Here is a 26,650-nt window from a genome sequence, read left to right as displayed (position 1 = left end):
GGTGCTCAAGAAAGATGGGGAATGGCGTATGTGTCCAGATTTCAAGGCCCTTAATAAGTTGGCAGTCAAAGATAAATTTCCCATCCCGATTGTCGATGATTTGCTAGATGAACTAAATGGGGCTCAATTCATTACTAAGCTCTACCTTTGCTTAGGCTACCACCAAATTCACATGAAAGAAGTAGACATTCCAAAGACTTCTTTCCGAACTTATGAAGGCCATTATGAGTTCCTGGTCATGCCATTCGGTCTTTGTAAAGCCCCATCCACTTTTCAGAGCCTTATGAACCACCTGCTCAAACCATATCTCAGAAAATTTTTCCTTGTTTTCTTTGATGACATCCTCATCTACAGTCACACTTGGGCCACACATCTTCATCATATAGATCTGCTTTTGCAACTGCTCTGCAAGCATAAATTATTTGTCAAGATGTCCAAGTGTTCTTTTGGCATGGAAGAAGTTGACTCTTTGGGTCACATTGTGGGGCGTGAAGGTGTCAGGGTGGACCCCAAAGAAATCCAGGCAATGAAAGTAGCCTCAACCTAAGACCTTGTAGAGCCTCAGAGGATTTTTAGGTCTCACAGGCTACTATCGCAAATTTGTCCACAATTATGATCGCATTGCTAGGCCCCTCACTCAACTCCTCTAGAAAAATTCATTCCTATGGAATGATGAAGCATAATAGGCCTTTACAGCTCTCAAACATGCCATGTGTTCCACTCCAGTCTTAGCACTACCCGACTTCACCAAATCTTTTGTGATTGAATGTGATGCTTCGGGTACGGGTACTGGGGTGGTCTTAATGTAGGAAGGTTGACCCTTGGCCTTCAAAAGCCAACATCTAAGTGGGAAGAAACTGAGAAATTCTACCTATGAGAATGAGATGATGGCCATACTACATGCAATAGATACCTGGTGACCATACTTATTGGGGCGATGTTTCCAAATCCGCACAGACCATCAAAGCCTTAAATATTTTTTGGAGCAACGCCTATCCTCACCACAAAAAAATAAATGGCTCACCAAAATGCTGGGATATGATTATGAGATAATTTACAAGAAAGGGTGTGAAAATATTGTAGCAGATGCGTTATCCCACCAATTTGAGGAGGAAAGTACCCTGCCTGCAATTTCCCTTCCCATTCCAGAATGGAATGAAAAGGCTCGCAAGGAATGGTTTTCACATCCTTGGCCCTCCCAACTCATTAATCAATTGCAGGCGGATCCAAATTCCACAACGAGCTACTCGTGGCAGGATGAGATTCTTCGCTATAAGGATAGAGTCGTAATATCACCAACATCCACCCTCAAAAGCCGCATTTTGGCGGAGTTGCACTCATCTCCCACTGTAGGACATTCAGGCTTTTAGAAGATGTATGCTAGCACTCGAAGATCATTTTTTTGGATAGGCATGAAAGAGGACATTCTTAATTTTGTAGCTGAATGCGACATCTATCAGCACCACAAAGGAGAAATAGTCAAATCTTCAGGTACATTACAGCCATTGCCCATCTCGGCCTCAATCTGAACGGAGGTTTCTATGGATTTCATTACGAGTCTTCCAAAGTCAGGAAACAAGTCAGTCATCATGGTGGTTGTGGATAGACTTTCTAAGTATGCTCATTTTTGTGTCCTACCCCACCCTTTTACACAAACTTTGGTCGCTCATTCTTTCATGGATCAGATCTTCAAATTGTATGGCATGCCCACTTCCATTGTGTCTGATCGTGACTCGGTCTTCACCAATAAGTTTTGGCAGGAACTCTTCCGGCTACAAGGTACCCAACTACAACTCAATACTTCCTATCATCCACAAACTGATGGTCAAACTGAAGCAGTCAACAAATGTCTAGAAACCTACCTTAGGTGTTTCACTTCAGAAAAGAAACATCTCTGGGTACAGTGGTTACCTCTAGCTGAATGGCGGTATAACACCAACTATCATGCCACCACCAAAATGACTCCATATGAAGTAGTTTATGGTCAACTCACCCCTTCCCCTACTTCTTATATCAAGGGATGCTTGAAGGTACAAGGAGTGGATCAACTCCTACAGAACCACACAACCATGCTGGCCCACCTTAGAGAGAATCTTCATCAAGCTCAAAACTGCATGAAGCAACAGGTAGATCAACATCACTCAAAACGCAAATTTCAATAAGGGGATCATGTATTTTTAAGGCTGCAACCATATAAGCAAACATCAGTCAAAGACAAGGATTGTCAAAAACTCTCTCCAAAATTCTATGGATCGTATCAAGTACTTCAACGCATTGGAGAAGTTGCCTACAAGCTAGCTTTGCCACCCACTGCAAAAATCCATCCAGTTTTCGATGTCTCGTGCCTCAAGAAAGTGATTGGGAACAATTGTAGAATTCAAACTAGAATACCTGAACTAGATGAAGAAGGGTCAATCTGGCTCCAACCTGAACAGGTTCTTAACACACGAGAATGGCAACTGCATGGCCGCATGATCAAGGAAGTCCTTGTCAAGTGGAAAGACACCTCTCCAGAAGATGCAACCTGGGAACCAACCACTATTCTTCAGCAGTTTCCCCAGCTTCAGCCTTGAGGACAAGGCTATTCTTATGGGGGAGGGCATGATTGTAAGTGGTTAACCCACATTTAATGAAGGGACCACAGTTAGTTGCAAATGGGCCATGGTATTAGATAGATGGTATTAATAACAACCATGGTATTGCCTCATGGTATTGCATGTATGAATCCTATATAAAGGATAGAGACACCCCTCGAGGAGCATCGTGTCTTATTTTGTAATTGAGCTCAACTCTATTGGAGGTTGCCCCCTTGAAGAGGCAAGTGAACATTGCTTTCTGAATTATAAAATACTTGCTGTTATTTCTCATTGTTCTATGCTGTGGGCATATTTCTTTGTATAGTTGGTATTCTGGTATCGTCTTGCAGGTTAAGAGCATAACAGTGGGAGAAGTTGTTAGTACTTGGGTGCGAGAAGTTGTTATAATTGCGAATGTCAACAAAAGGCAAATCCTGAAGTGAGCCTGGACAACATGATGGATTGTCTCATAAGAAAAGCACATGCATAAAGGCCATATTCTTGGATATTTTTTGTTGAATCTTGAAGGCACATATATCCTTCTACAGTGCAAGGAGTAAGAGGATGACCATGTATTGAAAGATGCATTGAATTTTAGTCTTGTCTAGATTTATGGACTTGATCCATTTTTCCTTTGGATTTGAAGTCATATATAAAGAGGTTTATTAAAATTGTGTGTTCCTTCTCAGAAAATAACACCATTTAATACAACAATTTGTGCTCTCAAAGACCATCACAAAGAAAAAGAGAGCAGAAATCCCTTCACTCATAAAAACCCTCTAGTCTCCAACAATTTCACATGAATACAATTGTCATAGAAAATCTCTGAAATACCTTTTAGTCTTTAACAATTTCGCATGCATACAAGTGCCATAGAAAAATCTCTCCAATACCCTCTAGTCTCCAACAATTTTGCATGGGTACAATTGTCATAAAAAAATCGTCCAATATTAGTTTTAGGGGGGATACCCATTTAAATCTCTTCCATTATATCTCTAATTCCACCAAAGTTACCATGGATTCTCTTGAATATGGTGGATTAGCAAACTTTACTATTCTGAAAGAAAATAAATAAATAAATAAATAAATCCTAAATACCATCTGATTACCACATGAAATTTAATGATTAGAATATTTAGATGACAGACATTGATTCTAGGGCTAGCTAGAAAGTATAAAGTTGCGAGAATTGGTCTCAACAATAGTTTCTCTATGCAAGGTAGAAGGAAAAAAGGATTTAAAGCACATTTATTCGAATAATTAATTATTCCAAACAATCTATGGTCCCTATCCATGAGGCGACATGGCATCGCCCACATGGAGGCCATGTAGGTACCTTCCAAGTATGGAATCATTTTGGTTAATGTGGTTGTATCATTTGGGCCACATGTGGATGCCACATGAATACTACATGGGTGTCATGTGGCAACCCATTACAAATGACGCGTAATATGATTAGCCAAAGTTCAAGTAGGAATAACTTTCAATTCGGGAATCAAATTGAGATAAAATCTCCACGAGATGAACATAATTGTAGCATCAGATTTTATATTTTATGTTGTGACCTCAACTTCATAATAGACATTAAGTTTAAGGTCAATTCAACAAGTAACCCTTTCCACAACCCAATCTAGTAATGGGGTGGGAGAAGTTGTTAGTACTTGGGTGGGAGAAGTTGTTATAATTGTGAATGTAAACAAAAGGCAAATCCTGAAGTGAGCTTGGACAACATGATGGATTGTCTCATAAGACAATCACATGCACAAAGGCCATCTTTTTGGATATTTTTTGTTGAATCTTGGAGGCACATATATCCTTCTCCAGTGCAAGGAGTGAGAGGATGACCATGTATTGAAAGATGCATTGAATTTTAGTCTTGTCTAGATTTATGGACTTGATCAATTTTTCCTTTGGATTTGAAGTTATATATAAAGAGGTACATAAAAATTGTGTGTCCCTTCTCAGAAAATAACACCGTTTAATACAACAATTTGTGCTCTCAAAGACCATCACAAAGAAAAGAGAGTAGAAATCCCTTTACTCATAAAACCCCTCTAGTCTCCAACAATTTAAAGTGAATACAATGGTCATAGAAAATCTGTCAAATACCTTTTAATCTCTAGCAATTCGCATAGATACAAGTGTCATAGAAATCTCTCCAGTACCCTCTGGTGTAGGGGAAAGACCCATTTCAATCTCTTCGATTATATCTCTAATTCCACCAAAGTTACCATGGATTCTCTTGAATATGATGGATTAGCTAACTTTACTATTCTATGTTGTATGCTTTGAAACCAAATTTATTAACTCCCACTCTTGTTTTATTTTAGTTGAGGAGAAAATGGCCCTATAATTAAAATGACCGAGACAAGCCCTTTCTCTAAAATGATATGTTTAGAATTCATATAAATAAAAAACAACGTTAAAATGATATGTTTAGAATTCATATAAATAAAAAACAACGTTAAACTACCAATTCAAGAAGCCAATAGAAGCCCATTGATAAGGAATTGTAACATCTCGAATGTACAAACAAAAATATTTGGGTTCTCTTAACACCATATCTTCAAATTTATAAAGTCTCTTAAAAAAATAAAACCCTAACTTAATCATAAGAAACAAAACCATATTTCAATTTGTGGAAACCCACAATTAAAAAGGCGTGAGCCGACTTCATGTGGTGTCCTTCTCAAGGGAGTCGGCCTACCTTCATGGACACTTGATATAAATATTAAAGTGAAAGACATATTTCATCGGACTCGATCATCACCAAGTTGGACATTCATTGATATATTTCGTACTACTCGTTCGGCCATCTTCTTGGAGATTCTTTCTGCAACAAAATCGTGAAGGGAAAGGGATTAATTTGTGAGAGAGAACATGGAACCTTTTTACACCGACCATGCAAAAGATCATGAGCACGAGTCAGAGGAGATTCTTGATTTGCTGCCTCCAAGATTTAGAGAAATTAGTGGCCATCTTATAAGCCATCGAATTATTCCAAGCCTCGACGGCCATCTACGGGCCCTCATTTCCAACGCCAGGTCGGGACTTATTGCTAACAGACTTCGACATTTGGTTGACGCAGCGCCGCCGTCACCACGACAATGCAATCTTCTGTTTCGCGTGAAACCAAGAGGTTGCCACCAGAGGCGCGGCCGTCGCAGGGTGAATGAAATAAATTTTATCGAGTGTGCCATCAGAGACAAGAGGTTGTCACCCTTCCCTCAACATGAGTTCACGGCTTTAACTATTCCGCATGAGTTGCCACCAGAAGAATGCTGTAACGGATGCCCCCGTGGTGAATCTTTTGTGGAAGCGATCGGACATCGGTTGATAGTGTTGTTGGGTACCCGTAGAAATCGTGCAACAATGTTGTCCTTAGACGTAAACTCTGAAAAATGGTCACTTCTTCCAGAGTGTCCGTACAACGTATATGTACTAGTTGGGTATTTACAGGCAACGATGATACTACCAGACTCGTTCCCATGCACTTCGACTTTCAGAGCAACGTGTGGGTAGTGGGAGGAGAAGAGAACACAACGTTTGCTCGGCATTTAATGAAATTTCCTACATATTTTCCGCCTTCCTCCAGTAACTTCCGTAAATTCCTTGTCATGAGCGTGTTAGGGAGATCTATGATATCCTCCAAATCCGGAACACTTTATGCCATATCTCAGAGGTCAGATACACCGGATGCCAATGGCGATTATGGCGAGTATCCCATTGGGTGTATTTACGCTATGGATGATTTAGCAAGTGGATGGAGGCTAGTTCAGAGCCGGAAAAGTGAGCACACTCAACAAGTTGATCCCTTCAAACTCCCTAAGCTTCCTAAAGGTAAATATGTACAGACTAGAACTAACTGTTGGGAAATAAATGAGCACGACATACTCCTAGTTGTTGTACATTTTGTGTATATGCGAAAGAGTCTCTGGGCGAGGTATGCGTGGTGGACCTTCAACAAAGATGACGGTGTTAAAAACTATGGTTACGAGAGTTAAATCGGTCGGCTTTAAAATATGCTTCAGATATTTCACTCTTGAAAATTGAAATGTGAAAATTTTGAAATTGATTTATTTAATGATAAGATTTTTAATTGATTTTTTTAATTAGTTAATAGTTTCACAATTTCTCTATATCGATATTAGTTAAGGTGAAAACAAATCGATATTAGTTAAGGTGAAAACAAATCTTTCCAGCGAAGGGAAGAATAGATACATATCACACAGATAAAGCAATTAAATGTTAATCTTGGTTTTTTTATTAGAAAAAGAAACCAAACATTTGCACAAAAATGTCATGTATCTTATTCTCTAATCACGGTGGAGAACATAGTTAATGGAATGTGAAAAAGGAAACCAAAGATTTACACTTGGGAAGTTTATATAAAAGGCTTACACGGATACTCCATACCACATGATCATTTATAACATTAGTCCCTTTATTGATCATAACGTTAGTCCCTAATATCTCAAGCACCCTAATATCTGATTTGATGCCGTAAGCGATATTTGATTTGATGCCATAATCGATATCTGCAAGAATTTCGGGACACATATAGTTTGGACTGCCAACAACCTGCATGGTTGAATTAAACAACATCAATTCACTGCAAGAAATTCGAAACGCATGTAGTTTGGAGTGAAAGTAATCACCTCTTCTAGAAACGCATGTAGTTTGTCTCTAAATGACACCAAGTCGTTCTCAGAAAGTCAGGAATTTGACCTTTCCTAAGGGCTTTGTCAAAATTTCGGCGACCTGTTCATCTGTACCAATATGTTGGAGCCTTATTGCTCCTTGCTGCACCATATCTCGAATATAGTGGTACCTAATATCGATATGCTTGGAGCGATCATGAAATACAAGATTCTCTGATAAACGGATCGTGATCTAGTTGTCACACAGGATCGTGGTGGTATCCAATGTAAATCCAAACAGCTCACTGAAGAGCTTTCACAACCAGACTGCGTCAAAGGAGGCGGTGCTAGTAGCAATGTATTCTGCCTCGGCGGCGCTCAAAGCCACCGACTTCTGCTTCTTGCTCATCCAGGATATCGAGGCAGATCCCAAAGAGAAATAGCACCTGAAAGTGCTCTTTCGATCCACCACACTGCCTACCCAATCAGCATCAATATACCCAAGTAGTCTCACATCTCCGGTAGTGTATCTCAACTCATGAGTGATTGTGCCACAAAGATATATCAACAAATTCTTGGCACCAATCTAATGTGAGTGGTGAGGCTCAAACATATGTTGACTGTAAAGCATATATTCAGATGGGAGTTCACCAAGAACATAAATGCTCCCACGAGTTGATGATACTCAGTAGCATTTTGTAAAACAAGTCCGGCAACACTACCTCTTAACTTCTTGAAGTCAAGCTCCATCGAGGTAGTTATGGGCTTGTAGTCCACCATGCCAAATCTCTCCAATACCTTCACCACATATTTTCCTTGAGATAGGAAAATCTCCCCTAGTTTCTGCCAGACTTCCAGTTCTAGGAAATAGTGCATAATTCCTAGGTTTTTCATCTCGAACCCAGAATCCAGCTCCCTCTTACATTCGTGAATGAGAGGGTCTGCACCTGTTAGAAAGAGGTCGTCAACATATAGCACCAGTATGAGAGGATTGTCATCTATAACCTTAAAGTAAAGGTTAGGGTTCGCTTCACTCCTAGTGAATCCCAACTTCATCAAGTAGCTATCGATCCTCTCATACCATGCTCAGGGTGCTTGCTTTAGCCCATAGAGGGCCTTCTACAACCTGCACACATGCGATTCTTGATCATAAATGTCAAATCCTTCAGGTTGCTCCACATAGACCTCTTGTTTGATCAAACCATGGAAGAACGTAGTCTTGACATCCATCTGATGTAGGTTTCACCCTTGCGTAGCAGCAAGGGCTATGATCGAGCGGATGGTGGTATATTGGGTAACAGGTGTAAATATCTCGTCATAGTCTATACCTTCCTTCTGGGAGAAGCCACGAGTGACAAAACAAGCCTTATACTTCTCCGCACTTCCATCAACTGCATGCTTTATCTTGTAAAGCCATTTTGAAGTGACAATTGCTTTGTCCTGAGGTCTGGGGAACACATCCCAAACATCATTTTTCATAATGGACTCATATTCCTCGGTCATAGCATCCTTCCATACTTGATGCTTGACAACATCTGTGAATGACAAAGGCTCATTTTGGATGATCGTGCTCATGATGGTCAGGTATCCCTGATACCTGTTCGGCTTCTTACTTTCACGATAGTATTTGCAGCTTTGGCCCATGGAAACTTCTAAAGTCTTTGATCATGGAGCATAGCATAGACAACTTCCACAATTGTACGATTCTTCCTTTCTGCCACACCATTCTGCTCAAGAGTATATGGTGTAGTAGTCCCCCTCTTAATGCCAGCCTCTTTGCAAAAGTCATGAAACTCATTGGATTCATATTCAGTCCCATTATCAGTCCTTAAGGTTTTTATCTTCTTTTCGGTTTGATTCTCGATCAAGGCTTTGAAGTGTCGAAACCAGGTGAACACTTCATCCTTCTTTTTCAAGAAGTATATCCAAGTCTTGCAAGAATAATCATTTGTTAAAGTGAGGTAATATAAATATCCTCCCAAGGAGTTCACAGGCATCATACCGGATATGTCTAAGTGAACTAGCTGCAATATATAAGAGGTCTTGCTTTGGCTTGAGGGGAATAGTCACCTTTTGAGATTTCCTTTGGCACATCCTAGACATACACCTTCTTGCTCTAATATGAACTCGGACATCCTGGTCACCATTTTTCTTACATCGGGTAGAGCTTTATACTGAAGGTGAGGAAACCTCCAATGCCACAGTTCAGACTGAAGAGATGTGTCATAAGACATGACACCCAGCGGGCTTCCTCCGACCTAATATAATGAATGAAATCGAAACCCAAGAGTAAAAGCATCTTTAAAGTTCTTTTTTCATACACGTACCTTGCCATCGCTGAAGACCACCTCATAGCCTTTGTCTTCCATTGTTGAAATGGACACCAGGTTCTTTTTGAGATCAGGTACATATAATACATCTTGTAAGTGGATGGTATTACCGTGATTCAATTGAAGAGTGACATTTCCTACATCTTTCAAGGAATATTTTGAATTATCTCCAAGAACAATTTCCAGGTTGGTTTCCTTCTCTATTATATTATAGAGAGCTTCTTTGTAACTAGTGAAGTGCCTTGAGGCACCACTATCAATAAGCCAATTATCAGGGCACTCCCTTGCATAGTGACCCGTTTTATTGCAATTGTAACATCGTCCATTTCTTCCACCCTTTGGTCCAGCCTTTCCTTTGAATTTAGCCTCAGAATTATTTCTTCTTTTAGTATGAGAAGAAAAGGTAGAGGGATGACCTTTAAGCATGGAGATTTATTGCTCTTCCATCCTTGTTTCTTCTTGAATGCATCTAGCCATTAATTCCTCAAATCCAGGAATTATGTTATTGTTGAGAAGAGTAGTCCTGAATATATACCATTCAGATGGCAGTCCTCCAAGAGTTGTGAGTGTCATTTCCCTGTCAAGAATTACTTACCCAATAGATAGGAGATCATTCTTGATCTCGGTGATCCTTAAGAAATATGCTTGCATACTCTCATCTTTTCCCTTCTTAATTTCCTTCAGCTTATTTCTAAGAAACAAGACTTTATTTGCATCATTAACTTTAAATAAACTCACCAATCTATCGTAGATTTCCTTGGGGGTGTTCAGCTCGGAAACATAGGCCACCAAGCGCTTGTTAATAGAGTCCCGGATGACCTTCCTTGGTTTGACTCCTCCTTCGGTCCATTTGTTCCTAGTAGCAGCGGATGCATTTGATGGAGGCTCAACAATTTTGCCTTTCACATGGTCCAACACTTCCTGTTCTTCTAATGTTAGATCGAAAGACATCTTCCATCCGTGATAGAAAGACTTCTCATGGAGTTTGTCTTTAGCAGGGAAGTGTGTTGAGGACCCCATGATTTCTTTAAGATAGCCTTTCCAACCTTCTCTTCGGTGATTGCTCTTTCTCTTGCTCTTGCTTGAGCTTTGTCTTCACCTCAGCTTTGATACCATGTTAAATTATGGTATGTTCTATGCTTATATCAGTTTACTTATTTTTCTTCTTATTACCCACATATTAGCAGTAATATATACATTAAGTAAAGCGTATATAGAACATTAAATGATCAATAGAAACAAGCCAAGACAAGAGACACAAGATGTGGCAGCTAGCCAGGGAAAAACCCCAATGCGGGGAAACGCTTTGATCAAATTTTCTTTCATCTTCAATAGTTCAGCATAGAGAAATAGTACAAAATCTAAATTCTATAATTTTATATCAGCAGTAGCAAACCCTAGATCAGCAAAGTCAAACTTGGTCAAACTAGTTGAAATTGACCTCTAAAATGCTTGGTTAATTTCTGGTCAACTTTCCCTCAAACAAGTTGAAGAAAAAACCCTTGAACAGCCCCAAAAGTATGGTCTATTTGCAAATTTCTAAAGTCAACTTGCAGCCCTAAACTAGGGAAGTCAACACTGGTCAAACCAGAGGTCAGATCACCTCGGTTTTCATGCCAGTGACAAATTATTGTTTAACACCTACTCCCTTTGAGTCAATTATCCTCCTTCTTCCAAACCTTACTTTACTGGGTCCTAGTAGGAGCATTACTTTCCATTTTCTTCTCCACCCTTGTTTAATTTTTCTCATGGTTGCATCGGGCTCGAACACTTTTCCTTCATCTCCTTTTTCTTTACCCAAATCTTCTTGCTAACTTTTTTATTTTTTGCAAGAGAGAAATAATTGGGTTGTTTCTGCTCTTTCTTGCCTGCAGTTTATGCTTAATGCAACTAATACTCATATAGGGGTTCATCATGGGGGTAATAGGATCATTATTCTTGTTTTTCTTATGATTTCTTTCTCCTCTTTTTAACATGTTGTCTCCACATAGAGCAGTAAATACAAACTCATAATACTCTTCTCTCATATTTATTCTCATCTTCAATGATCGAGCTACCTATTTTGCATGCATGTTATGAGTGGAATTCCTTGTCTTCTCATATCTAAACTCGCTTCCTTATGCCCAAAATTTCCACAATTGTGGCATGCAACATGGCTTAGGAATGGGGTAAAGGATTTTTGACTTCTCATAGCATTTACATTATTTCTTCTCGTGTTGTTTTCATACCGACTCCTTGGGTAATAATAATCTCTCATGTTTCTATTACCAAACTCCTTCTTGGGCATCCTATGCATTCTTGGTTTATGCCGCCCATCATGCTTTGATTTCTTACATTCCATCTATAATGAATATGGCTTTATACCCATAATTTTTGCAAGAAATACAATAACTGTCGAACAAACTTTCATACCTGGAAGCATTTCACCCTTGATGATATTTTCCTTGAGGCACACAGGATATTTGTTGGTCCCTCATGTAGCTTCCATGGTTTTTTGAATTTCTTCCATAAACAACACTTTGTTATCGCTTCTTCTGTTGTTGATCTATTTTTGTTAGCTATTTTTTACACTCTTTAGTTTTTCTCCTTGTTGTTGGTGCTTAAGATTCTACTACTATTTTTTCTTATTTGATTGTTGCTGTTGTTAAACAAATTATTTTCCTTTATTATTGTTGGGACCTTTAACTACATTTTCTTGGGTTGTTGACCCTTGAACCTTTACTCTCATGGAGCTTAAATCCCCTATGATATCTTGAGTAGCCTAGATGAGAGGCGATCTCTACTTAAAAATAATCTCATCCAAGGCCTTTATGCTCTCCTCAAGCTTATGATATTAAGACAACTAATTATCAACCCTTTCTAGGTCATGCCTCAATAAGACTACTTCTGCTTGTAGTCTCTCACATTGATATTCTTTCTCATGAAGACGATTTATCAAACTCTCATTCAATATGTTGGTTTTCTCTTGTTGAGCATTAAGATCAACAACAATTTTGCTCAACTTATCATTCTCAAGGTCACATTCTTGCAAAATCTCCTTAATATCCTTAAGAATATATATGATCTTTGTCTTGAAATAGTATTATGATCTAAATCCTTCTCTTCATTGTCATATGTGTTAACAAATTCATCACAAGGATCTACACCCCTTTCTGAGTCTCCAAAATCCTCCATGGGTCTGAGGAGTACTCCTTCTTCATCATTACAAGGAATGGATTCATTTCCACCTGTATATAGATACTCATTGGATTTCTCTTCTGTTTTTTCATGAAGTTTTCTTTACTCTTCCTCTAAGGTACCCTCGTTAGTTATTCCTACGAATGTAAGTATTTCCTCAAAACTACTAAATCGATGACTATATTTTTCTTTAGAATATGAATGTGTACTAAATTTCCTATCTCTTTATATCCATCACAAAAAATAGCTTACATTCTAAGCAGCATGGCCTCTCTTATAATTCTTATTCTTCACTTTTGTAGTGATGATTTGCAATTTCAAAATTGAAAGAAGATCTTCATACATTAGAGAATCTTTCCTCAGGGATGCCTTCATCTTCTTTCTCCTTCTTTTCTCTTCCTTGATGGTTGCATCTATAGGTTCTAGTTCACTTCTTGATAAATAAGGTTCTTCAACCTTCTCTTGAGCCACAATTTTACCATCTCCATATATACAATGCATCTTGTCCAACATTTATTTTTTTGTCTCATAGTGACTAACTTTATCAACATTTATCTTTGATAACCCTTTCATGATAATCTCCTTGGATTTTGAATTAAACTCATTATTTTATCCATATTCCATAGACAACCAAACATCTTCATTGATGACCATAAAGTAGGTTCCCATTCTAATCCTTGAGAGCTCATACTCTAATCCATTAAAAAATGGGACTCCTTTTGCTATAATTCAAGTTTTATTAGCCATGTTTCTTCTTCATTTACTTTCAAGCGGTTAATATTTTCATGAAGGAACCTAACTATGATACCAATCGTTGGAAACACTTTTTTAATACTGAGAGGGTGTGTGAACTAGTACTAAGACTACTTTAATATTGTATGCCTTGATTTATATTTTCATTTAATCTTGGAAACCATTCATGTGAACCATCAACAACATATCATATACCAACAATACAAATCAACACATTAACACATACACCATGAACAAAATACACACAAGACATAGAGGGTTAACATGGATGCCCTTCTAGTAGAAAAAACCACCAAATATTTGGTTGTATTAAGATGTAAAATAAAAGTTCCTACTCTATTTAAATTATAATTCTTTGTGAGCCAGAACTCATAGGAAGAAACAACTCCCTTATATTGTTTACTAGAACTCACTAACAGGAAGCACCAACTCCCCTTCTTCTATAGAAAAACAATTAGGTTACCATGAAGGACCAAATTCATGGATTTATGTATGCACCCACTTGCAAGATGAAGCAACCTCAAGTCTCTCCTTAGGAACCCACTAGATGGAAGCACTAACTCCCTAATTTGTATGGCCCAACCCACACTCAATAAGGAAACTAATACTCACTATAAATGACAACCTCTCTGCCTATTTTCATCTATGATGTCATCCACTTGGCCCTCTATTCTCCTACGAATTTGACTCTCTATTCTACTTAGCAGAATTCACTTAACTCATCCCACAAAACACTCTATCCACACCACAATAACATTTAATTCTTTTGATATCGATCCTCAAACAATCAAAACTCAACAGTTCTCGAGCTTGACTCTTTTTCGTGCACTCTCGACCTTTCTCTTTTGAATATGCATTCTTGATTGGTTACATCAACACACACTCACGTTAATCTCTCTACTCGACCCAAAACAATGCTACATCCCAAAACCGCACATTTTCAGTCCTTCATTTTGTTCCTCCACTATAGCAATGTTGTCTCTTCTAGCCACCATTATATCATCCACACTACTTGAGAGCATACTCAAACATGACCTCCTATTCTACTGACCCATCTAAATGCTTGGCCTCTACAGCAGAATTAATTTTGTAAATGGGACCATGAGCATTTCTTGATGGTGATAATTAATACTCAGTCAAACTGTGTACTCAAACAGGGGATTCCATGCTTATTGATTTCCCACCATGCTCCGATTGTACTTTGTACATGGCCTCTTTGAGCTATGGTTGAATCTCCATTAATCCCTAGAATATGTTTCTCATTTGATTCTTCCTAGCATGGAAGGAATAATATACATGGATCGATATGTATAAACTAGGCACATAAATACAATTTGTAATTGTGGTCCTTGATCCAAAAATCCATGTAGTCATCCTTGACACCAAATCACAGATCTATTCGCTAAACTGTTCATATGCATAGGTGTTAAGCCCTTAGGCCGCAAAATTTTTTCATTACATTTGGTTAGAAGGCCCTTGGTCACAATAGCATGTGATATCTCCACAAAACCATGACCTAGGTGTGCCTTCCGACATTTCACAAAATTGTTAACTTCCATCCCATAGCTCTATCCCTAAACTCTATTATCCCAATCAACACTCCCACTCCACATTTTGTTTCCTCTACAGTGAACCTTCCGAGAACATGTCTCCATCTGCCGGGCCCATTATCCTAGCCAAAACTCCAAATGTGCCTTTATTTTTCCTTTAGGGTAAAGTTTTTGGGATTTTCCTTCTAGGATTTACCTTCTAGGATTTTCCTTTTGGAATCAAGTCTCCATCTATCGAGCCCATTATCCCAACCAAAAATTCTATCATGACTCTGTCTTTCCTCCGAGGTTAACCTTCTGGGATTTTCCTTACGATATTTATCTTATGATATTTTCATTTTGGGCTTTTCCTTATAGGATTTATCTTCCAAGTACGCCCTTATAGCTTATATCTTCTGGGATTCTTGTCGGTAGTACCTTCTAGGTTGTCATCATGCAAATATCACCAATGTGACATGGATTCATCTAAGTGGTGACACATGTCACTCAAATTTGGCCCACTTGGGGTGCTTGAAAACATGATATGTGCAAGCCATGTGTCCTCCATATTGACATCATAATGGCATCATCTTGGGCCTATAAAATATTTCCCCTGCCTATCAAAGATGGGAGAGAAAATGTTCTTGGGTCTATATTTTTCACCCAGTTCCTTTGTTAAAATTTCAAAGGAAAAGATAATGAATTCAAGCTTTTACACTGCACTACTCTCCATTGTTGCGTTGCTGCCACAATTCCCGACCACTTACCATCCTGAGCCTTCACCTTACGCATGCACTATATTTCTTCTTAGATAGTCATCTTAGGCTGTCATCATCCTAGGCACTCCCTTACGCTCTGAGTTATAACCTTCCAAGGTAAACTTCATTCAAGATGACTTGTGTAATGGGTCTTCCTATGGGCCAATAAAAATGGTTCTTATTGCAGTATTGCTATGCAATGTTCACTTGGAAATCCTTTAGTAGCTCCACTACCTACTCTTCCAACTTTGTCGTATTTCGAAAATCAGTCTCCTTGTTGACACTTCACCACCTCTAACTTAGCCCATTTCAATTTTGAGGTGCCTGCATTTGACTAGCAATAACTCCTGATCTATAAGGCCATTTATGGACTACAATATACCGTTGGAAAGCTCTTTCTGAGCACTATCCAACTATGCCACTTTTAGGAGCCTTTGAGATAAAATACTAACACAAAAATTGCTTCAAATCCTAGACCAATAAACCATCATAGCTATATGATTCTATACCTTCTCCAGATATCCTACGACTATGATGGTTTTCTAACAAAACCTGTAGCAACCATGGGATTCCTCTTGAGCTTAAAATGCATCATGCACATCAATGTTGGCCCAATTTCCATCATTTCTAGCCTAGTTGACATCAATTCCAACACAGTTGATACCACCATCCATCTAGATAATGCCAATTGTCCAACAACCTCTATACCATTAAGAACTGAGGAACCGAGCTTTCCATGTAATGATCGACCAACACTATGAATAGCCTCTAGGTATATTTCTTGTTGGCCATCATATACCATATTATTTTCTCTACCTCTAAGACAATGTTCCTTTTCAAAGAGACTATTTTTGGCCCAAATGTGACATTGAGATGGGGGGAGTGAATCATTGTGAGGTCAATTTTACAATTTCCCAATCTTTATTAATTATACAATCATATAGAAATGGACCATAAAAATTATAACATCAACTAAAATAGTGCATTATCATATAAGAAACATAAAAAGAAGCAATCAATAGATCAAGAAACCCTCACATCACAAGGAGACACATTTTTTTAGGTGGAAACCCATATGGGAGAAAACCACGAATCTTTATATTCAATTCATTTATATTAATTTGTAGGATCAAACCTACTTGAGGAAACTACCCCCAAGATATCCAAGTTTCCACTTGTGGTAGGCTACAACCTAATTGAAACACCAACCTCAAAATACGAAATCATATGGTCATTATATGATACAACCTAATTGAGGCTTCAACCTCGATGATGAGCAGGCTCCAACCTTCTCCATGGTCTAGTCTAATTGAGGCTTCAACCTTGATAATGAGTGGGTTCTAACTTGCTCTAAGTTCTAACCTGATTGAGTCTCCAACTTCCTTCTTCAACCTACTAATGGACCTCTATTTCATATTATTTTCAAATTGGATCCACCATCATCATATATCTAGATTTTAGACATCATCATATATCACTGAGCTATAAGGAATATCATAATATATAATCTACAAACAAAACTTCTTGCTATTATGTTGCCACAAAATTCATATCAATCATTTTTTTTGCTCCAAAACTACTTCTCATACTTTGTTTCAAGTACTACATCTTCAATTTCATCATTTAAACCCCCATTTGGAAGCTATTTCCTACTTGTATCCATAATTCCTTCAACATGATCATAGATCTTATAATCAAATAAAAGAGATCTTGATCATTAAATAAGTGTTAAAAGAGCATCATACCCTTCTCGTTACATTCATATATGATCCTTGATCATCCAACTTCTTCTAAATTGAATTTGAGCCAATATTGACCTGAGAAATCTAAATTAACCATATAAAACTTTATAATAACTCAAATATTCTACATAACATTCTTTTATGGGCACTCTATTGGATACTAACACTAGTCACTAGTAATTATTAAACATGCAACGAAATGGAAGAATATATAAAAAACAAAATATAACCAAACCTGGCAAATCTACGGCCACCAATATAACACATATATGCTACCAAATTCGTTGTCCAAATATTTTTACAATGTAACGATTTAAATCTAATTTTGTTCTCAATCCTATGTAAAAGGCAAGGGAATTTGGTGATGTGGTTGGTCCACATCCAATGTAACTAACCTACATTGTTTAACATTTAATGAACCTCAAGACACACAAGCACCTCTAAATCATTGTGCATAAAACTAGCAAGGGCCATTCCTTAGTTTCCACTCGTATGTCGAAACCAAGACAAACCCTTCGATCTTGTCAAATCAACATGACACTACAAGGATGATATATGTGGTTCAAATGTGTGCCATACTAGAACCATCACTAGTGCCTAACATAAGTAATTTGTATGAGTTCCAACCAAGCACTATAAGAGTTTCTACTATCCATGTTACTAAACAAGATTTAATCAACCAACATAGAGGATTTAAACAAAATGCGTTAGAACCAATCCGAAACCATTAATCTTCCATCATGTCTCGAAAAATAAAATATTTGTCAAATTCCAATCTTGACTAGACTTACCACAATAATGAGACTATCTCTTATAATCAAGTTATCTCTATATATAGCAAGATAGATATCATGAGCCTAGCTTTTGCTAGACAAACACTATTATAGCCTCCATTTAAATAGGAAGGGTTTTCCTTGGACATAATGAACAAATTTACACGATATACATCTCAGTCGGACATAGTTGAACCTTGGTCAAGAATATATGCTCCACTTCTATATTTTGACCTTCGCTAGACTTGAAATCAATATTGTCATGTTTTAAGGAAGCTAAAACAATAACTTGGTGGTAAACCACTAGTCCACAACTTCCAATTCTAACCACAACCTAGGCATAACTAGAACTAGTACTTTTTAATGGTTTTAAACTTTTCCTCCATTAGGATTCTAGAATTTTCTTTGTATCAAACCAATTTGATGCAGGAAACCCCTTGATGGCGGAATTCGATCACAAAGGCAATCACCCCCTCCATATATACAACTATCGACCTAGAACTGTGGTTATTTCCCACCACATCTGAAGCATTAGTATTGAAGCCTTAAGCCTTTAAAACCTTCCCGCACATTATATCGGAAGTGAAGAATGGTTGCACTTTTACATTAAAAATCCCTAGTCATCAATTTTATCGGAATAAAAAGGAGACATGGGAAAATCCACTCCGATCTCATAACGCAGACTTCAAATGGAATTTTAATCTAATGTATAAAACCCATCGGGCTTGGATTGGGAATTAACCTTCGTGCATGTTTGCACCCGATATCCATCCGATCGTCCATTTGATGGACAATCCAATCACCTCCGGATTCCAATTTAATTAAAGCACAACTCATAACCTCATCGGTTCTAGTTTTTGGAAACCACTTACAGCTTCTGAGGCCACCGGATAATCCACTTACCACCGTTGAAAACCGCCTTCGCTACTTAACATCTTTCCGAAGTGCGATCAACGATTTGATCTCCGCAATTGATCTACTATGTGATCCAACTTTCCATGCTTCATCATCATGTCGCAATTGGAGTCAGAAAGTGTTTAGTCCCCAGTCCATCCATACAGACTTCCGCAGATGCGATATATCGGTGTGATCACAATCGCAACTCCTTAAGGCTGAGTCCATCCTCCTTATAACAATATTTATCGATGCGATATGAATTGGTTTTTCTCCCTGCGATTTGATCTGGACTGTTGATCTTCAAGATCAATGACTAATGTGCATCGATTCGTCTACTCCCTCTTGGTCTTGATCTCACTTTTTTTTAACAGATTCTGCGGTATAAACACGATTCTCCTCCACACTATGTTCTCACGCACAACTCCTTATATATACTCTCTGTCGTATCGATGGATGAATGAATGGGATTAAAGCGGCTCAGCCACTGTATAACACTATGGATCGTAATAAATCATTGAACGTTGCACTTTATAACTTAAGACATAAAAACAGAGCAGAATGCTTCAGTTGTTCCACAGGTAAACTATACAGAGACAAGCGAAGGACTTCAATAGAGTTGGGCCATTTACACAAACACGAAATCATTATTTAATATAATGAATTTACAGAGTCTTAGCCCTCTAGCTTGATTACACCAATAAAAGGCCGTGTTTAAATATTCAAATCCTTGCTCTCTCCTTTCTAGCTTCTCTCGAACCTCTAGCTAACCTATCTAGCCTCTCTAGCCTCTCTCTCGCTAACCTATCCAACCTCTGAATTATACAGAAAGATCACAATTTACACAAAAGTGGATTCATGAATCAATTCTGGTTTAGATCCAAAAATCTCTCACTCTCTCCTAAAGAACCTCTTCAACTCCACTCTTTTCTAAACAAACGTTAAATCAAGCTTCCAAATTCCTCATATTCTATTCAAACCAAATAAATCTAACTGTTTGGCCTGATCTCCACACAAGGAGGATCAATCAGCCACTATGCCCTTTTCTCATATTTTTCAATAAATGAACACTCTCACACATTTAAATAAATAAAATTAACTAATCTCTTATCTTCCAACCCCTTGTTAGTCACAACATGTGACCATGCCATCACATTGCTGACTAGAACTAAATGCTCCTGCATCAGACTCCCAAAGTTGAAATTTTTCATGACCTCCTCGTCATGTGTTCTTTCTATTGTCCATCCAGTATCCCAAACTTTACTTTGTAACTAGTCATCACTTTCATCATGCTGCTGATTCAATTCTTCTGCCACTGTCACTTATGTTCTTCCAGGATTCCAAATCTTATGTTGATGTTGTCCTCTTTCCTTGCTGATACAAATTCCTGTTGTTAATTTCTCTTCCTTGTTGTCCCTCTTCTTCACTGACTTCATCTTCGACAATTTCTCAATTTCCTCCTTACCATTTGTTCTTAACTAAAATCCACTGACATATGTCTGCTGTACATTCTCCTTTACCATATAAATTATAAAATTTCTATCCAAATCTTCTTTGCCTCTGTCATTTACAAACTGTTGTTTGTATTCTACACCTTCCCTTCCATTATCTATAAAGATAATCCTTTCCTGTATGTTATTAGGTTCATCTAATAACCTTCCTAGAAAAATTCCTTCCTATCCCATAAATATGTCAATTGCATATGACTCCTCCTTCTTGTATAAAAAAAAATTTCCATCACAATTGTCAAATTCAAAATAACTATGATTTTCACTTTCCAAAGGTAATTCTTCCATCCAATCTTTATATTGTCCTTCTGCATAAGTTATGAAATTGCCATCAATTTTCATTTCAATACTTTCCTCTGCACTATACAGTGTTCCTTGTTCTAACACAAGACTATCATTCATCGATTCAATAGCTATGATTTCTTGGAGCATATCATTGTGAAGTATCCTTTCATCCTCTATACTTATACTATTGCAACAAAATTATGTTGCTTCATGTTCTCCTACAACAGAAACAAAATTGTGGTTTCCTAAAGCTTCTTCATGGTTTATAAATTCATAAAAATAATCCACTTTAAAATCACAGAATTCCTGAACTTCTGCATCTGTCAACATCATCATATATTCCTTCACAATTTCTATAATACTTTCATTTTCATTTTCTACTGAAAATACCCCATTCTGGTTATCATCAAAAACTTTCATTTGCTTATCTTCAGCTTCTTTAATCATGACAATTTCCCTGTCAATACCATCATTCTCAAGATTATTTAATACATGCTCAAAAATATCTTTCTGTTTCAGCCATCTTTTCCAATAATATCACTTCTTCATCAATATGCATAAGCACATTGTCCAATTGTTGTTCATCACCTGTCAAACTTGAAAACATACACAACATGTCAGTTTCAAAAATACAAGGCTCTTCATTTGAAGCCTTAGTGATCAGCTCCTCATGCTTCTCTGAACTATTCTAATAGTTCACTAAATTATTGAGAAATTCTTCCTCAACATCTCTCATTTCTTCCTCATCAAAGAAAACTTCTAGGACTACAACTTCTTGACTATGCTTGGCAACTTCATCATAGGTTTGTAGAATACCTTTCTGTTCTACACAACTTCCTCCAACACTTAGTTTATCCATATAAGACAACAATGCCTCTTCCTCTTCTCTGATAAGACTTTGATCTTTCAAAGATTTCCTTGACTTAACTTCTTCCTAAGTTCTCTGTGTCAACTTTCCTTCTCTTCACTTCATAAATATGCAATGCATCTGTTTCCTTTCCTTTTTCCATTTCCCATTGGTCTTCTATCCATGCTAAAATTCCTTCAAATATGATCCAATAAGTTTTCACTAAGAGAAGACACAACCATTTAGCCATACCTTTTAATTTCTTCCACCAGTTGAAGTCTTGAAAGTCTTTATGCATCGCCTTTTGTGTTTGTCTTGCCTTTACCTCTTTCACCAACACATTTCTCTCATTCTGATCTACATAGATTAGTTCTTCATCACTGTCATCACTGTCTCCTCCCCCAAGGAGAGATCCTTTCTCTGGTTCACAGATGTATTCTACTCCTTCATCCTCAATTGTTCAGAATATTAATTTCTCAGCAAACAACTCTCTGACAGGCCATTTAACTCTTCTTCCCACATAAAATCCTTGTTTCCATGTTTCTCTAATTTCTTTCAATAGCAGCTTCTTCAAACGACTGAGTTCTATCTTCATCTCAGTCAACTCTATGTCTCTTTCTTCTTTACTCATTCCTTTGAGTCCAACTGCTTCAGCACCCTTTTTCCTTTGCCTGTGACTTTCCTCTATACCACTGTCATGACTATCAATAGTCAGTTCCCTTTCTTGCTTTGGTGAACTTTCCTTGTTCACTAGTGAGCTGCAACTAGCCTTTTTCATTTCACCTGTAACAAGTCCCCTTCATGCCTCACCAAACATTCCTGAGTTTAGTCTTTTGGCACCTATTGGTTCTTTCCTCGAACCTTTCACTAACTAACAATTCTACCCAACACTCCTCTTGCTGGAATTGTTATCTCCTATCCACAATCACAATTGTGGAGCTACCTCAAGAACTTCTACCCAACCACAGTTGGAAGTTGTTCTCATCTTCTCTCGAACACTTCTTGCTTTAGGCTCTCCATCTTCAATTGCTCACTTCCTTTTTTCATTCAGTAATTTCATTCACTGTTGGGTACTGTCACCTTTACTCATCTGAGAGTTCTTCTTGCTTTATCTTCTTTAACATAGCTCATATGCTATGATGCTGGTACAATTCATTCTATCTTTCAACAATTCCACTGCTTCCACTGACTTACACAATCTTATCTCAAGATACATCAAAGTACCTTTCAAACCTCCAATATTTCCTTCAAAGATGTCTTAAAACTAATTCCCATTCCATCAACTAAATCTTTGCCAAAAGATTCATCTGTTCACTATTTCATTTAGACTTTCCATTCAAAAGACTCCATACAGCCAACAACTATTTCCCATTTTAATTTTCATAATGGACTTTTCAGCTTTCAAGATCAATTAGGATTAGATCTTAATTTCAATTATTTTACCAATTCATGATAGACACTATCAATTCCTTCTGATAAACTGTTTGTAAGAAAATATTGTTTTTCTTCTACAAATTCCAAAATTCATTCCTTGTAGTGGTTCTTCTTTCAATCCTATTAAACTCAATCTCTATTCTTTCAATCATCAATATCATTGTCTTCAACAATACTTTAAGCAATCTTCATTCACTATTCAATTTAGCTTTAACTTCTAAACCTTTCACTCCAATTTACCTTTTAAATCAAACCAATCATGCAATCAACTTACACAGAAATTTCATTTTCCTGAAAGGAAAAAATCTTCTCCTTTGAAATTTCAGTCCCTTGTTGTTCTTCAGGAATTCAAAACAAATCTCTGCAAAATCATAAACACAAACATTATTACTAGACCTTCATCAAAAGTTCACTACTTCCCCATTCTGATCTCAATGCTCTTTGTAGTATGATCCCCATTTGTATCAAATTCACTTTAGTGAAATTATACATATACTGGAATTAAAATTCAGTCTCTCAACCAATCTCTACAAAGCATTGATCTAGCTCTGATACCAAAAATGATGCAGGAAACCCCTTTATGGTAGAATTCGATCACAAAGGAAATCACCCCCTCCATATACACAACTATTGGCCTAGAACTGTGGTTATTTCCCACCACATTGGAAGTGTTGGTATTGAAGCCTTAAGCCTCTAAAACCTGCCCGCACATTATATCGGAAGCGGAGAATGGATGCACTTTTACATTAAAAATCCTTGGTCATCAATTTTATCAGAATACAAAGGAGACATGGGAAAACCTGCTCCGAACTCATAGCCCGAACTTCAAATGGAATTTAAATCTGTTGTATAAAACCCATCGGGTTCGGATTGGGAATTAACCTTCGCGCATGTTCACACCTGATATCCGTTCGATCGTCCATTCGACAGATGGTCTGATCACCTCCAGATTCCAATTTAATTAAATAACGGCTCATAACCTCATCAGGCCCGATTTCTGGAAACCGCTTACGGCTTCTGAGGCCACCCAATAATCCACTTACCACTGTTGAAAACCGCCTTCACTACTTAACATCTTTCCGAAGTGCGATCAACGATTTGATCTCCGCCGTTGATCTACTATGTGATCCAACTGTCCACGCTTCATTGTCATGTTACAATTGGAGTCGGCAAGTGTTTAGGCCCCGGTCCATCTATACAGACTTCCACCGATGCAATATATCGGTGCGATCACAGTCACAACTCCTTAAGGCCTAAGTCCGTCCTCCTTATAACAATCTTTGTTGATGTGATATGAATTGGTTTTGCTCCCTGTGATTTGATCTGGATTGTTGATCTTCCAGGTCAACGACTACTATGCATCGATCCATCTACTCCCTCTTGGTCTTGATCTCACTTTTTTTTAACGGATTCTGCATTATAAAGACAATCCACACTCTGTTTTAACGTACAACTCCTTATATAAACTCTCTGTGGTATTGATGGATAAATGACTTGGGTTAAAGCGGTTCAGCCACTGTATAACACTATGGATCATAATAAAGCATTGAATGTTGTGCTTTATAACTTAAGACATAAAAACAGAGCAGAATGATTCAGTTGTTCCACAGGTAAACTATACAGAGACAAGTGCAGGACTTCAATAGTGATGGGCCATTTACACACACACGAAATCATTTATTTAATATAATGAATTTACAGAGTCTCGGCCCTCTGGCTCGATTACATCAATAAAAGGCCCTATTTCAATCTTGAAATCCTTTCTCTCTCCTTTCTGGCTTCTCTCGAACCTCTAGCTAACCTATCTAGCCTCTCTAGCCTCCCTCTCGCTAACCTATCCAACCTCTAAATTATACAGAAAGATCACAATTTATACAAAAGTGGATTCATGAACCAATTCTAGTTTAGATCCAGAACTCTCTCACTCTCTCCTAAAGAACCTCTTCAACTACACTCTTTTCTAAACAAACGCTAAATCAAGCTTTCAAATTCCTCATATTCTATTCAAACCAAATAAATCTAACTGTTTGGTCTGATCTCCACACAGGGAGGATCAATCAGCCACTATGCCTTTTTCTCATATTTTTCAATAAATAAACACTCTCACACATTTAAATAAATAAAATTAACTAATCTCTTATCTTCCAACCCCTTGTTAGTCACAACATGTGACCATGCCATCACATTACTAATTAGGCCTCAATGCTCCTGCATCACAATGTAATTGAATATGAACCAAAACTACTACAAAGTTCCTTCGCAGAGAATAAGAAAACATATCATTACATTTTCATACCTTTAGCTCATGATCATATGGCTATTTATAGTCATATGGTGGTCCTAGGGCTTAAGATCCAACCAAAAATCATTTCCGTATAACCATGGTTGACCATGAATCAATCCCCATATATATTTGAAAATGATGCATACTTGTGCCCATAAGACCGTTCAAAGTCAATTATGTGCCTAGGGGTGGAAATCACTGAGACTAATATTATGCCCTCCTTCCATGTGACCATGCTCATATGACCGGGGTTGAAGGGTCATTAGTCATCCATAAGATGATTTCATCATGCTTAATGGCAGCCCACGAGGGTTTTCATGTGACACCTATTTTTAATATTTTTACCAATCCAAAGCCACCAATTTTCACGGACTTGTGGAATCCCATGATGGTGCCACGTTATCTTTCTAAATTAGCTTTCTTATTTGTCATGTCGACTATGTAACCATGCCATGTTTTTATCATCAACAAGTCCATGTCATCGTCAAAGAGGATAGTTCCATGTGTTGTAATCCAGTAGGTCAAATAAGATTGATTAAATGTCTTGCAACTTCACCATAATCCAATTGTTATACTTTTAGGAGTGACATTGATTAACTTGAAACATGCACATCATTTAACATCATTAAATATTGTGCAACTTCACATGCCCATGGCCATTGATTTTCTTTGTCAATGGTGGATATACTACAAACATGCCCACTGGTTAACATATTAAATTTTTGGATCTTTGCCCTAATGTTTGGTCCTTTGCTTTAATATTGAAACTTCAATTAGCCATAACTTCTCATCTGGGAGGAGTTTTTCAGAGTAGTAAATATCGTTGGAAATATATTTATGAGATTTATGAAACCATACTATTAGTAGGATCTTTCAGACATTATAACTTCATCAAAAACTCAAATAAATTAAAGCAACTATATCTTCATGTGTGGAGGACTCGTGAAAGATCCAATTGTTATATCACTTCATAAAGAGTTTTTCTTCTTCTTTGATCATCAAACATGGTACTACTATCGCTGTCTCATACGCCCCTTTTATGACAACACTAAGTGAAACAACTATGATCCTAATAATGATTCCTTGCTCTATTCCTTAGCATTTGTGCTTCAACTGGTAG

This window comes from Pinus tabuliformis, chromosome 3_1 (assembly GCF_031772625.1).
Source record: "Pinus tabuliformis cultivar Carrire ecotype Pingquan chromosome 3_1, CPIR1, whole genome shotgun sequence".
Taxonomy (NCBI): domain Eukaryota; kingdom Viridiplantae; phylum Streptophyta; class Pinopsida; order Pinales; family Pinaceae; genus Pinus; species Pinus tabuliformis.
This window is presented reverse-complemented; position numbering follows the sequence as displayed.